Source organism: Trachemys scripta, chromosome 6 (genome assembly GCF_013100865.1).
Source record: "Trachemys scripta elegans isolate TJP31775 chromosome 6, CAS_Tse_1.0, whole genome shotgun sequence".
In the NCBI taxonomy this organism is placed as follows: domain Eukaryota; kingdom Metazoa; phylum Chordata; order Testudines; family Emydidae; genus Trachemys; species Trachemys scripta.
Genome location: NC_048303.1, coordinates 48,470,385 through 48,484,580, shown reverse-complemented (window position 1 = coordinate 48,484,580; position 14,196 = coordinate 48,470,385).

Below are 14,196 nucleotides of genomic sequence, written 5' to 3'. Positions count from 1 at the left end.
CAGAGGGGAGGAGCTTTAAAATCTGTCAGAGATTAACCAAATGGTGTGCTGGAGCAGCACATCTCTTAGCTGACCTGGCCATGCCTCCTCCCCAAACAGCACTGTCCATTTTGGTGGCTGTATCAGCTGGCTCCAACCCTTCCTTGGCAGAGAAGGGGTTGCAGGCACCTTGTTGCACTTTGCTCCCATTCTAGGTGGAGTTTCCTGCTGGGGTCCTGCAATCTGGACCACCAAAGGAAGTGAATGTGACTCTTACCTACCTCTAATCATTGATTGTGGATGAGAACAAACTAGTTTAATATGAGCTCTTCAAGGCAGGGGTCAGAGGTTTATAGATTATAAGGCCAGAAGAGACCATTATGATTTAGTCTGACCTGCATAACACAGGCTATCTTTCCCTTTGTGTTTATACAATGCATAGCACAATGCGGCTACTAAGTACGACCAGAACACAAACTTAATACCAAATCTCAGTTTTTGCAAACATCAGGTCCAGGACCAGTTCCCCTCCCTGCTTCAGATTTTACTAATCAAAAGAGAACACTTCAACTCAACAGTTTCATTTCTAGGGTATAGAATTTTTTGTTTGCTTTAGTTTTTAAATTCAAAGTAAAAATACAAAAAGGGAAATGATTCCTTAAAATAACGAAATGCAAGTCCTTAGAGAGCAGTTTGTAGCACAGTTCCATGTATTTACATTTCCAGTGCTGATGCAGTGGCTTTATGAGCTTCTACCTAACAAAATAATGTTATGGAGGGAAAATGGTTGGTGGAGCTGAGATAGGAACTAGCTTTTTTTTACCAGACAAATTTTCTACAAGATCAATTGATGTCATTTGGAAAACTTTAAAAAGTCTAAATCTATCATAGTGTATACCGTGTGCTATCAATTTTGTGTCACCCCAACCCCCCATGTTTCCTTGTTCTGCTCCTATAAATGACAATGGGGAAACTTTAGCACTGTAAGATCTGCTCCATCATTCTGTGTTAGTGACATAGTAACAATTTTCCTCATTCACAAATTCTGTTTCTGATGTAAAATATGGAATAAGCAGCAACAATGGATGAGAGCTGAAGAAATAAAACTACTGGCATCTAGCCTGGGATGGCTTTTACATTGTTTTGCTAGTGAACAGCAAATCCCTCTAGGCTCTGTTCACGCACAGTCACCAACATGTAAAATCACACCCAGCTGAATACATGAATGCTATGTCTAGCCGTCCATGAATAGATACAGTGTGACACCTACATATCCCTCAGTCCCAGCCTTGCCCCCCAGAAATGTGCATCTTGTATCGTCTAGTGGGCTACTGAACAGTACAAGTTCATAATTAGTCAATCATTCCAACAAAGGGTAATGAATATGCACCAGCCCTGTTGACCTAAGTAGAGATTTCCCACACACTGTAATCAAATAAACTGCTTTATAGTAAAAGTAAAATAAGTTTATTAACTAGAGAAAGATAGATTTTAAGTGATTTACAACTGATAAGGCAGAAAAGTCAGAGTTGCTTACAAAAGAAATAAAAAGATAAACACACAAGCTAATTCCTAAACTTTACCAAGACCAATAAGTTTAAAAGCAAAAAGGTTTCTTTCACCCATAAGCTTTCCACAATCTGTACTGTCTGGAAAAATATCCAAGCCAGGACCACTCCCCCCAGTTCAATGCTGTACCGTTGTCTTTCAAGCAACCTTGCTGCCATGAGGAAAGATGGGGGAGGAGAGGAATCTAGAGGCATTTTTCCCCCTTCTCATACTCTGACCGTTTGTACTGGAAAAGTCTTCACATGGTCATGGGGTCAGGCAGTTCCATGGTGTACATGAGCTGCCAACTGTCCTTCAGGTAAATTGTAAACTTCTTGTTTACAACTTCCCTGCTGGTGAATCTTCAATTAAGCAGGTAATGTCCTTTTAGCATCTAGCTACTGTGCTAGTGTGCCACCTCCTGGACAGTACAGTGCAAATAAGTGATGGTCACATAAACACCACCCTATACCAGAAACCTACAGACCACTATACTTACCTAGTATCAACGGGGTAGCCGTGTTAGTCTGGATCTGTAAAAGCAGCAAAGAGTCCTGTGGCACCTTATAGACTAACAGACGTATTGAAGCATGAGCTTTCGTGGGTGAATACCCACTTCTTCGGATGCAAGTGAGTATTCACCCACGAACGCTCATGCTCCAATACATCTGTTAGCCTATAAGGTGCCACAGGACTCTATACTTACCTACATGCCTCCAGCTTCCATTCAGGACACGTCACACGATCCATTGTCTACAGCCAAGCCCTAAGATACAACTGCATTTGCTTCAGTCCCTCAGACAGAGACAAACACCTACAAGATCTCTATCAAGCATTCCCAAAACTACAATACCCACCTGGGAAAGTGAGGAAACAGATTGACAGAGCGAGACGGGTACCCAGAAGTCACCTACTATAGGACAGGCCCAACAAGGAAAATAACAGAACACCCCTGGCCATCAGGACAGCCCCCAGCTAAAAGCTCTCCAGCGCATCATCAATGATCTACAACCTATCCTGGAAAACGATCTCTCACTCTCACAGGTCTTGGGAGGCAGGCCAATCCTCGCTTACAGACAGCCCCCCAACCTGAAGCAAATACTCACCAGCAACTACACACCCACACCACAGAAACACTAACCCAGGAACCAATCCCTGTAACAAACCCCGTTTCCCTCTCTGTCCCCATATCTACTCTGGCGACACCATCATAGGACCCAACCACACCCGCCACACCATCCCCAGAGGCTCATTCACCTGCACATCTACCAATGTGATATATGCCATCATGTGCCAGCAATGCCCCTCTGCCATGTATATTGGCCAAACTGGACAGTCTCTACATAAAAGGATAAATGGACACAATTCAGACATCAGGAATGGTAACATACAAAAGCCAGTAGGAGAACACTTCAATCTCCCTGGGCACCAAAAACCGATTTAAAAGTAGCCATTCTTCAACAAAAATACTTCAAAAACAGACTTGAAAGAGAAACTGTAGAGCTACAATTCATTTGCAAACTTAACACCATCAAATTGGGCTTGAATAGGGACTTGAATAGTGGCTGGCTCACTACAAAAAGCAATTTTCCCTTTCTTGGTATTGACACTTCCTCATCAATTATTGGAAGTGGACCACATCCACTCTGACTGAATTGGCCTTCTACATTGGTTCTCCACTTGTAAGGTAACTCCTTTCTCTTCATGTGCCAATACATATTTATGCCTGCAACTGTAATTTTCACTCCATGTATCTGAAGAAGTAGGTTTTTTACCCACAAAAGCTTATGCCCAAACAAATCGTTAGTCGTTAAGGTGCCACTGGACTCTTCATTGTTTTTGTGGATACAGATTAATATGGATAACCCTCTCATAGAGTGTGCTTTTGTCTTTGAGAAAATGGCCTGAGGGCATTACCCAGAACTACAGCAAATTTTCAGTAACAATCATATAACAAGATCTCCTAGTTCCATATACAATGTTGATACACACATTTTAACAGGACAGTGGTTCCGTAGATTGAGATTTCAAATGATACCTCACAAGGCATACTTTATACAAAATATATCATAGCCGTATAGGAAAGTGGTGAATATGGGGTGTCACAGTAATGAAGAACAAAAGAAGAGAATCACAGATTGGTTTCTTTGCAGAATATTTCTAAAAGCTTTCACAAGATGTCAACCTCTTTACAGGACACCTCATTATACTGGAACATGAGAACTCTGATCTTGAGGAGGGTCAGAGAAACAATGAATTACATAGGCACAAATTCCAGGAGGCCCCTTCTGTTTTTATACATAGCCCATACATTCAGTTAAAATACTGGCTTCTTGAGGACTGAACCAGCTCAGATGCCTGCAGAATGAATGACTCTATCCTGGTTTCAACTAATATCTTTCCTTTGAGAGCAGTCCGTTGTGGGCAACAGGAAAGCTGGGCTCAGGATCCACTGGTGACTTCTGGTAATAAGTAACTGTTGTATGTATTGTTATGAGGTAGAAAAACATGTCATGGCCTGGCTGGAATAAAAAATATAGAAATAATCCCAGCTTTGGATTGGTGTTCTTATAAACCAAAATAAAGAACTATGGCTTACCATTTATTTATCCATTTCCTTATCAGAAAGAAAAAAACTGGACTTTCCTGGGAAATGACTGGTCTTAAGGAGACCACTAAAGGCTTATTACTACAGTCAAACTTTGGGATCCTTTTCTTACTAACAAGCTCCTGTGTGTACTTGAGCAAGACCAGATAGTCTTAGACTTGAGCTCTATTATGCTAGGATGGAAGGAGAACAGCTGAACAAAAGGTGGAGACACAACCGCCACAATCTAATAAGGGATCCTATTCTTTATAAGTCATTTTGGTAAGGAAAAGTACGGTAGCCTTCCTCCCTCTCTCATCTCCCCCCAGCTTCCATTCCTCCTCTGTAGCAAATATGAGCCTCTGAACATATGGACACAAACTGTACATCTCTCATTACTAATACACTAATAAATACTACTTGGCACTTGTGACGTTCTTTACATGTTCAACACACTGTACAAATATTGATTATATGCAAATAGATATTGTAACAAGCTACCCCTCCTCCATTAACTTGGTTGCAGTTGAATCTGAGAGAGTGTCTGGGGAAATAGGATTGAAAGAAAAGTGTTTATTGTGGCCTGTCACCAGATCTAGAGAAGTTAGGTGCTGCTTTGTGAGGGCTCTGGCTAAATAAAGTTTGTTGGATCCTATTTCACTTTCCACAGGCGCAGTAGTCAACCCTATCACAAGGTTTTTCCACTGGGAACAAGGGACTAGTTCCTGGGTGAAGAAGTGGCTCAAACTTAGCTCTTTTATACAGCTCCATGTGCTGTAGTATCCGAGCACCTCATAATCATCAGGGTATTTACCTTCACACACCTCTGTTCAGAGGTAGGGCAGTACTATTTTCCTCATTTTACAGATAGAGGACCTAAAGCTCAGAGAGGTCAAGTGACTTGCTCAAGGTCACACAGGAAGTCTGCAGTGGAGTGGGGACTTGAACCCAGAAGTAGCCCAATCTCGAGGCTAATGTCCAAACCACTGGACCACTCTTCTCAAAGTGAACTCACGCCAGCCAAGGGTGATACTGGTTGTAAGGGGAAACTGCCATGATGAGTCAGCAGAACACGGTGCCTGCCTTCCCCTGAAGGCATCTGCATTAGTGCTCATTAGTGAGAGCCAAAGGGTGTTAAATAAACACCTATTATTGGTGAAAGTTTGAGACCTTCATTATATTACAGAGATAGAATATGTGATTTTTTTACTCAGTTTGGGACAGCGACAGTGTAAACTAGAAGAGAAGTGATCTAGCATTAGAATAGGGAAGTGAATCATTAAAGAGTCTGCTTGTTTTAAATATACTTTATTTGTGTGTGGTGCTTAGGGGGATGTATGCTGACCCAGACAACAGTAGTGTTTTGTTAGATGTAAGGTTCATTTGGTTAATGGCCATTTATAAACAATCAGGATACGTGGTTGGGAAGATTAAGGCATCATCTGGTTCCAGAATATTTAGGAATGCTGACGGTTTGGAAAATATTTAGCAATCCTCATCTGCATTTCTAATCTCAGAGGGGTCATAATTTTAGGGAAGGGCTGATTGAATTGTGTCAAGTGATACAAAACTGAACTCTATTTATTTAGATGGAGGCATGAGGAGGAACAGAAATCCTCAAAGGGTTCAAGAACTGTCTGAAAACATCAGGGCCTTGCTGCCTGAGCTGCCAACAACATCTAAAGGGGACATTGATGTTCTGGGGGCCAGAGACTGGCCATGAAGGGGAACCAAGCAACACTGAAGACTTGGTGCATACAAGCACACAAACGCCTCCCATTGGAAGGGAGTCTGATTGCTCAGGCTCAGTTATGATGCTATGTATTACTGTCTGTTTCACCTCCGGTTATAATTTCATCTTTCCTGAAAAACTGAATGACTGAGACAAGAGCTGAAGAGTTTGCCTATAATCACTTGGGCATAAGGATCAGACTTTTCTTCTTTATTCCCCACTTATCAGTTACAGTGAGGATCTGGATGATTTATTAGGATCACTTCCTAAAAAGGCAGGTAGGTTCCTGACTGATAACCAAGAGCACTTAGGTATGCTTTTTAGACAGTTATGGAACCCATACCAAAATGGTGCCATAAGGGAGAGTCCTTCAATTTGCTGAAGGGAGCCTTGAGTCAGGCAGGTATTATACATAAATTAATTAGAATTTATATTTTTATTTCAGTCGCTCCTAGGATCCCCTGTGGTGGACCCCTGTTGTAATAGGCACGGTGAAAAGACACTAAGCAAAAAGATGGTCCTGGATGGGTCAAGAGGGTTATGAAAGTATATGTATATGGTAAGGGTTGACTTCAGTGGAGCTTTGTTGATTTGGCCCTGAGTGTATAAAGACTTGAGAAATTACTTAAGAGTCTATATTGGTCTCAGTTATTAGGGGTTTATTAGAAATTGTGCTGGTGATGTATGTTGTGAGAGATTAAACGCCATATGACAGATGCAATCTGGGAAGGAGACGTGGGTTAATTGGTGTTGGAGTAATAGTCCAAATATTAATGGCTTTGAACATGGGATTGATTTCTGCCCTCCACCTATAGGCGCCAACTTCTCCTGGCGCTGGTGGGTGCTCAATCCCCCCCCGCTCCTGCCCCGACTCCACCCCTCCCCCATCCCCTCCTGCCCCTGCCCCGCTCCCATTCCAACCTTTTCCCCAAAGTCCCTCCCCCAACTCTCCCCCCTCCCTGCCCCTATTGGACTCCTTCCCCAAATCCCCGCCCCAGCCCCGCCTCTTCCCCGCCTCCTCCCCTGAGCGCACCGCGTTCCCGCTCCTCCTCCCTCCCACAATTTGTTACGCCACCAAACAGCTGTGCGGCGGCAAGCACTGGGAGGAGAAGCGGGGATGCAGCGCGCTCAGGGGAGGAGGTGGAGGCGAGCTGGGGCAGGGTGGGGAGCTTGGCTGCCGGTGGGTGCAGAGCACCCACCAATTTTTCCCCGTGGGTGCTCCAGCCCCAGAGCACACATGGAGTCAGTGCCTATGCCTCCACCTTCCTGTACACTACTGGAGCTGTTTGGCCAGTATGTAGGTATAGCGCTAACTTGAATCAATAAACTTGTTTTATTTGCAGACTTTTACTTCAACAAATGGAGGCCACCTTTCCAAGTTATTAGATGAGTAGAATGGATATTAAAATCATTCCTTTATTTGAAATTAGCCTGCTAGAATGAATTTCAGATTGCTCTGTTGTTGATTATAGAAGAAAACCTCTGCTGGGTGTAGAGGCAGATGCACAATGATGTCTCTTGTGCTTTTATTTTAGTTATTGGATGCTTAGGGTGACTAATAAATTTTTTTATCCAAAAAGGAATTTCAAATCCATTTTGTTTAACTTAAGCAATGGGGTACTGTTGAACCATAAGAATTTTAGGGAGGTTAAATAGGACTAATCAGACTTTGTACAGATTAACCCTAAATCTCTCACTCATTGAATACAGTTAGGAAAAGGAAAACTTTCGTCTCCCAAGGGGCAAGAGTAGGAAGCATGAGAACTGCCTAAGAGGTAGTACGTCTAGCAGTTAGAAAAGGAGACTGGATTCCATTCTCTGCCACTGAATCATGTGACATTGGCTAGGTCACCAAACTTCTGTACTTAATCTGCCAATAAAATGGGTGTGATAATAACTATCACATGGTATTGTGAGACTTGCTGTGTAAGTCATTGTGAACATTTCAGGTGAATGTTGCTGTGATATGTACAAGACTGTATTGTTATATAGTTTGCACACTCTCATGACTAAACCCAGGAATACTCCGGGTTTCATCTGCAAATTCCCAATCGCTCTCTGCAGTATGTCTTCCCTGCACAGCAAGCTTTGCTATTTGAAAGCAAATCAAACAATAGGCTGGAGGAGTGGGACTGACAACAGGCTGTCCAGCATTCAGAGTGATCAGTAACTTATTTCTCAAGGTGCACATTTCGAGAGATTTAGTTTATAAAGAAATTTTAGGGAAGAAAATCTAGGCTAGTCACACCCTCAAGTCCCAATCCTGCACACATTTTATGCACGTGAATAGTCCCACTGAAGTCAGACATCATTGAAGCCAGTGATACTTGCCACAGTCACCTACATGAAATTAAGCAAGTGCATTAAGTGTTTTCAATATCAGGGCCCTGCCACTTTCTGATTTCAGAGGGGCTCTGCAGCAGCGCTGGGGTCTGTCTGCATGGAGCAGCTTGGGACCTGGGTTAGCAGCTCATTACTGTGCAGAAGATCCCCTGAAGTGGTACATTTTCTACCTAGCACACTTAGATGTTAACTGTACCTGCGGATTATGGGCACGTGTTTGTGTACACGAGATTTTGAATGAACACAATTGGACTGTAAAATTAAAATGTACGCCATATCTCACAGTGGTTCCTCTATTAGAGAGTCAAGCGGGTGAGGCAATATCTTTTACTGGACCATCTTCTGTTGATGAAAGAGACAAGCTTTCAAGCGAACAGAGCTTTTCTTCAGGTCAGTGTTTTGCTAGATAATAAAGAAACAAGTAAAACAAACAGTATGTTATAACTTGATTTCTGAATAATGTGGCCTAATTATCTAAGGAGTAAAAATGCATAATAAGTGTTGCTTGGAATATATGACAGTCTTTATATGTGCTGAAAATTAGTTCTGCATTCTATACAATTATTGAATGTAAAAGCTTTTTAATTTATAGGTGCAACTGTCAAGGGTGACCACCAGGAGGCTGTCATGTTCTGAATGAACAAAAATAATACTGTTACAGTACAGACATAATTTCACTGTTAGATACCTACAAACTCAGTATTTGTTGTTTTTTTGTATACAGTTCCCATAACCTTTAAGCAGTGTTTATCTTTCTAGTGGCTTACAAGAGAGAGACAAACATGTGAACAAACAAACATGAAATCACTACATAAACAAATACGATTCTTCAATTATTCCCACATAAATTCCTATAGGAATATTATATAACTCACTACGCAGATTTCCAGCAGAACAAGAGTTCCCTTTTATGACAGGACAAATCTGCCTTCCACGAGCTTTACACGATGACTTCCCCATGCACGGTGACCCATTAATCTCTATAATATTTAGACAAGATTATACTTACAGATATATGTATCTATTTAATTGTCACTGTAAAACTTATGCAGAACTTAAGAAGGAAGCCTAGATCATACTGAGGCCAGAGTTATCAATCTGGATCTTAAGTGACATTTGCAGAGCATTAATTTTTGTGTAATTACATATACATATTTCATCTGTTCAATCAGTGGATAGGGCATTAGACTGAGATTCAGGAGACGTAGTATAGGCTCTTGGGCTTCACATCTGTTTCTATTTTCTCTCCCACCTTCCATCTGATCTATTTACATTGTAAGCACTTTGGGGCAGGGACTGTCTCCTACTCTGTTTATACAGTACCTAGGACAAAGAGGCCTTGATATAAGTTGGGGCCTCTAGGAGCAACTGTATTACTAACCGTAATGTAAAAAAAGAATACTGCTGACAGGAGGTAATCATTTATTGCAAGTAATTTGAGGTGGGTGTATGAATTATTATTCATTATTTGTATTATAGTAGCACCTCGATGTCCCAGTCAGAATTGGTCTGCATTGTACTAGGCGCTGCACAAACACAGAGCAAAGGGTGATCTTTGCTCCAAAGAGCTCAGCATTTCAAATCTAAAAATAATTCAGAGATTTTCAAGGCCACAAGGCCACCTACCCTGACCTCCTGTGTAGCACAAGCCATAGAATTTCACCCAGTTACCCCTATATTGAGCCCAACAAGTTGTATTTGGCTAAAGCATATCTTCTACAAAGAGATCTAGTCTTGATGTGAAGACCTCAAGAGATGGAGCATAGACCACTTCCTGTGGTAGTTTGTTTCGGTGGTTAATCACCGTCACTGCTAAAAGTGTGTGCCTTATTTCTAATTGGAATTTGTCTGGTTTCAGCTTCCAGCCAATGCTTTTCTCACTAGACTGAAGAGCCCATTAGTAGCTGGTGTTTTCTCCCTATGAAAGCACTTATGTTATGATCAAGTCACCTCTCAATCTGTGCAACAAATGGACATAGGATGAGAGTAGCGGGGATAGGAACACAGAGTCTGTATCTTTCTTTACATATTTTACAATAACGTATAAAGGAGATGAGGCGGCTGTTGGAAGTGTTTATAGGGCAACAATCCAACAGGAGGAACACAAAACCCTGTGAAGGGCCTGCGCAGTGTTGCCAACCCTCAGCATTGGAAAATCATGTCAGATTCCCCAAAACCATGAGATTGGCTTAAGGATTTTTTTTTTTTAATGAAATGTGGGTTCTCTTTATTTCCCTTCCAGTTTCTGAGTCTCTAAGGTGCTCTCAGGTCACATTTTCAATCTTTCCTCTGCAACCACATAGGCTAGAAACTTACCTTTTCCTTTAATGAAGGCTGAGATTTTCAAGCAATTTCTTGATTTCAGCAGTTGAGGCTCTAAGAAAAAAACCCTGATATCATGAGTGTCAGGGTTAAATCCCAAGAGCTGGTAACACTGCTATTGCAATGAGCTTCATGAGATAAACAGTGAAGGCAAACTAGTATCCAATATTGTAGAGGCTGGATGCCTCCTGCAAGGTGCTGGTCTCCCTCATTTCCCATTGACATCATTAGAGTTGCCACCTCTGAGATGCACACAAACTGGTCCCTCTCTCCCAACAAAAAGGATCCTGGTGCCAACTATCGCTAACTTTCCACCAGGAGCCTCTACACCCAGGCACCCTCCAAGGAGCCTCCTCCCTTGGGGACCCCCCTCAATTGTCCCCTCCCAGGAGTCCCTGCCTCTCCCACCCCGCTCCTTATCCCTGCCAATGGGAGTCTGTCCCACTTCCCAGTCTTCTGCACCAAGAGAAGCCTCATGGTTGCAGAAGGATGAGGGCCCGGCCCGCAGAGCAGGCCCCAGGTGCTGGCTATGCTCTCATCCATGTGATGTGTACAGTAGTAACAAGATAATTGCATAGCCACATATGTGCACAGCTTACAGTGAACACTGATCCCAAGTGGCAGAAAAGTAAATCTTTTTACCGGCAACCAGCAAAGCTAAACAAAAAACGGCCAAGTGGCAACCCTAAGTCAGTGGCAGTGTGAGGGGAATCAGGGCTTCACAGGTGACAGCACCTGGAAGGGTTGAATTCCCAGTGCGCCAGGCTTTTGGGGAATCTTGAATGCTGACCACTTGGGAGGAGGTCATGTTGGTTTAGATGCCGATAGCATACAAGGCCCCTACAAGTTCTGTTTCTACACTTAATTCTCAACTGTGCCATGAATTTCCATCCTAAAATTCTATCTCAGGTAATTGTGAATGGATGGGTTCTATTTTGCCCTGCACTCTCTCCTGGCAGTAACTTCTCTAATGCTGATACCAGCTGGTTGCTGGCAATGATGAATTGCTGTAATATCTCTTCAACTGTTTAAGCTGTTATTGACCTGTGGGATGGGTCAGTATTGAGAAGTGAGACTTCCATGGCATCCTCAGATGTCACAGAATGATGCTGATAGGTGAACTTTTTCCCCCTCTCAGTCACTATTGAATCAAAGTCTCAGCATGGGTTTAGTGCTGCTGGAGGTGTCGGTTTACAAATGATGTAAAACCAGAGTCCTGACCAGTTGCAGATATTGGGATCCAATGGTACTTTTCACAAGAATAGTGGGATTCACCTGAGCATCATGGCCAATTTCCTACTTGGAAATTACATTCTGCTACTGGAAATTCCCTTTCTGTTCTAAAGGACAATGATAGTCATCACTGATTATTGCTTTGCTTTGTGTTGAACAGCTGCTACATTGCAAGGCAGAGGTGGCTACATTTTACTGGTGGATGAAGTGACCCCTTCTCAATCCTTAGTTATTATAACAATGGGTGCTGTACAAAATCTTGACAAAGATGGACAGACAGAGAGATCGGAATCACTCCCTGTTGTGTATGGAAAAAAAATAATCAAAGTCTTCAGGTAAACTAGTAAAATAACCACAGTGTTAATTAAGAGAGATGAATTCAAATTGCCAAATCAAGATGGAGTTTCCATCAGTGCTTCACAAGAACTCCACACACCCCATTCTCCTGTAGGATATTCCAAGATAACACCCAGTCAGTGAAGCACAAGAACCAGAAAAAGTGATGAGTGGCTCTGTGCAATTCAGAGTGACGTGTTTTTAAGGAGTTATCTGCACCTTTGCAAAGTAAGAAGAGTCACTTTAAAGGTAGTTGGGAGCTTTGCCATTTTACATCTCCTGAAGATGTGGCCTCTTGTTTCTGACAAAAGGACAGCTTTGTGAGATTAGACAGAGCTTTGAGCAGAGTATGCCAAACCCGCACTAATACTGTTGAAATTGGGGTTGCCAACTCTCCTAGATTGTCCTGGTATCTCCAGGAATTAAAGATTAATCTTTAATTAAAGATCATGTCGTGATAAAACCTCCAGGAATGCATCCAACCAAAATTGGCAACCCTAGAAACTTGAAATGTATACCTTTTAAAAACCAAACCAACCATGAAAATTTGCTTTTTAAACAGGATTTCTTTAAGGGACTGCAATCCGATAGTGCAGGCAATTGTGATAGGTCACTTAAATCCTGAGAGAAAAACTGTAGGTAAAACATAGCAAAAATCAAGGGATGCCTTACAGCTCTTATCAGGCTCATGAAAGAAAAGTAAAGAATCTGAAGCGACGGTCAGCACTTCAAGTACGATACCCTCCTACACTGCCAGTGTACGGCAGAGGAATTGGAAATCTGTGTTTTTAGATGTTTCTTTCCCAGACATTAGGGTTCAGAACCTAAGGAGTCCCCAGGGTAAATATAAGAAGGAACACTGTGACCCACCTAATGGTGGTCCACAGAACTGCTCTATAGTCCTCCAATAACTGTTGCTCAAATAGGAGTGCTAATGGTTTTTGAAGGAAAGTGGACTTCTGTATTATTTCTTTTAACAAGTAGCATAGGTTCCAGAACCTTTGAGGGCTTGGGGTGGAGGATATGAGCAGTCATCTTAAAGGCTGACCAGTTCCCCATAATAAGTCTATCCTCCTTACACCGCATATGATGTTGAATCTAAACAAAGCAAGGTAGTCATCTGGAACCCAAGACAGAAGATCTAAGGTTGATTTTGTTAATGAAAAGTGGCTCATAAGGACACTTTTTACCAGTGACCCTCTTTTAATACAGAACAGGGCATTGAGACCAAATGGATCCTTCCCTGTAATGTGCACTTGAACACAGCTCCACAAAACGCTATTATTAACATAAACCCCAAACCGTTTAGGGGTTTTGTCCACTTGAGGGACTGCCTTTCCCCTGGTGCAGCTGATGGAGTCTCGCTGGAGCCCCAGTGGTTTTAAGAGTGAAGGAGATGGCTAGCTAGGGCATTTTCCTTGGGGAGTCCTCAATTTTGGAACTTCCTCCCCACCTTAGTTCCAAAACAATCCTAATCTATTGACCTCCAAAGCATGCTGTGAGGCCCATCTATTTACCAATCCTATTGTAGTGAGAGGCATCATAAGAATTGGCATTTGTGAGTCCAGGAGCATTGGCTGGGTATGGTTTCATCTCTGGCTGGTATTGTCTGGTTTTGTGGTTAGAAGAAACTGCTTTATCTGGTGGTAGTTTGTTTTCTCTAAAATTAAAAAGAGAGTTGGTTACTAAATCTGGGTTTGCAAAAGATTTGCCAAAATATTCTTTCAGGATTGGCTTTGGCCCAATAGCAACATGGGTAGCTCATTATCACCTTCCTTCTTGCTGAGAGCAAGAGCAAAATTAAGACTAATTTTGGGTCCTCTAACCCTGGCAATGTCAATTGACAGAATTGTTGACATGATGAAACTTTAATCTCCCACAGGAGGGAGAAGTGAAAATTATGTCTTTTTTCTAAATACCCTTTGCACTGCTGGGTGGCTTCCAGCCAACCTACTTTATATGTATTTTCAGGTGTAGAACCACCATGTAGCTGTGACTTCGATGTCTTTCATGGGAGACTGACAGGATTTAGTTGTAAAGAAATTAGCCTAGAATTAAAGTGTGTAAAAACCCATTCTCTCTCTTTTGGCATAAAGCTCAGCAGGTGAATTATGGG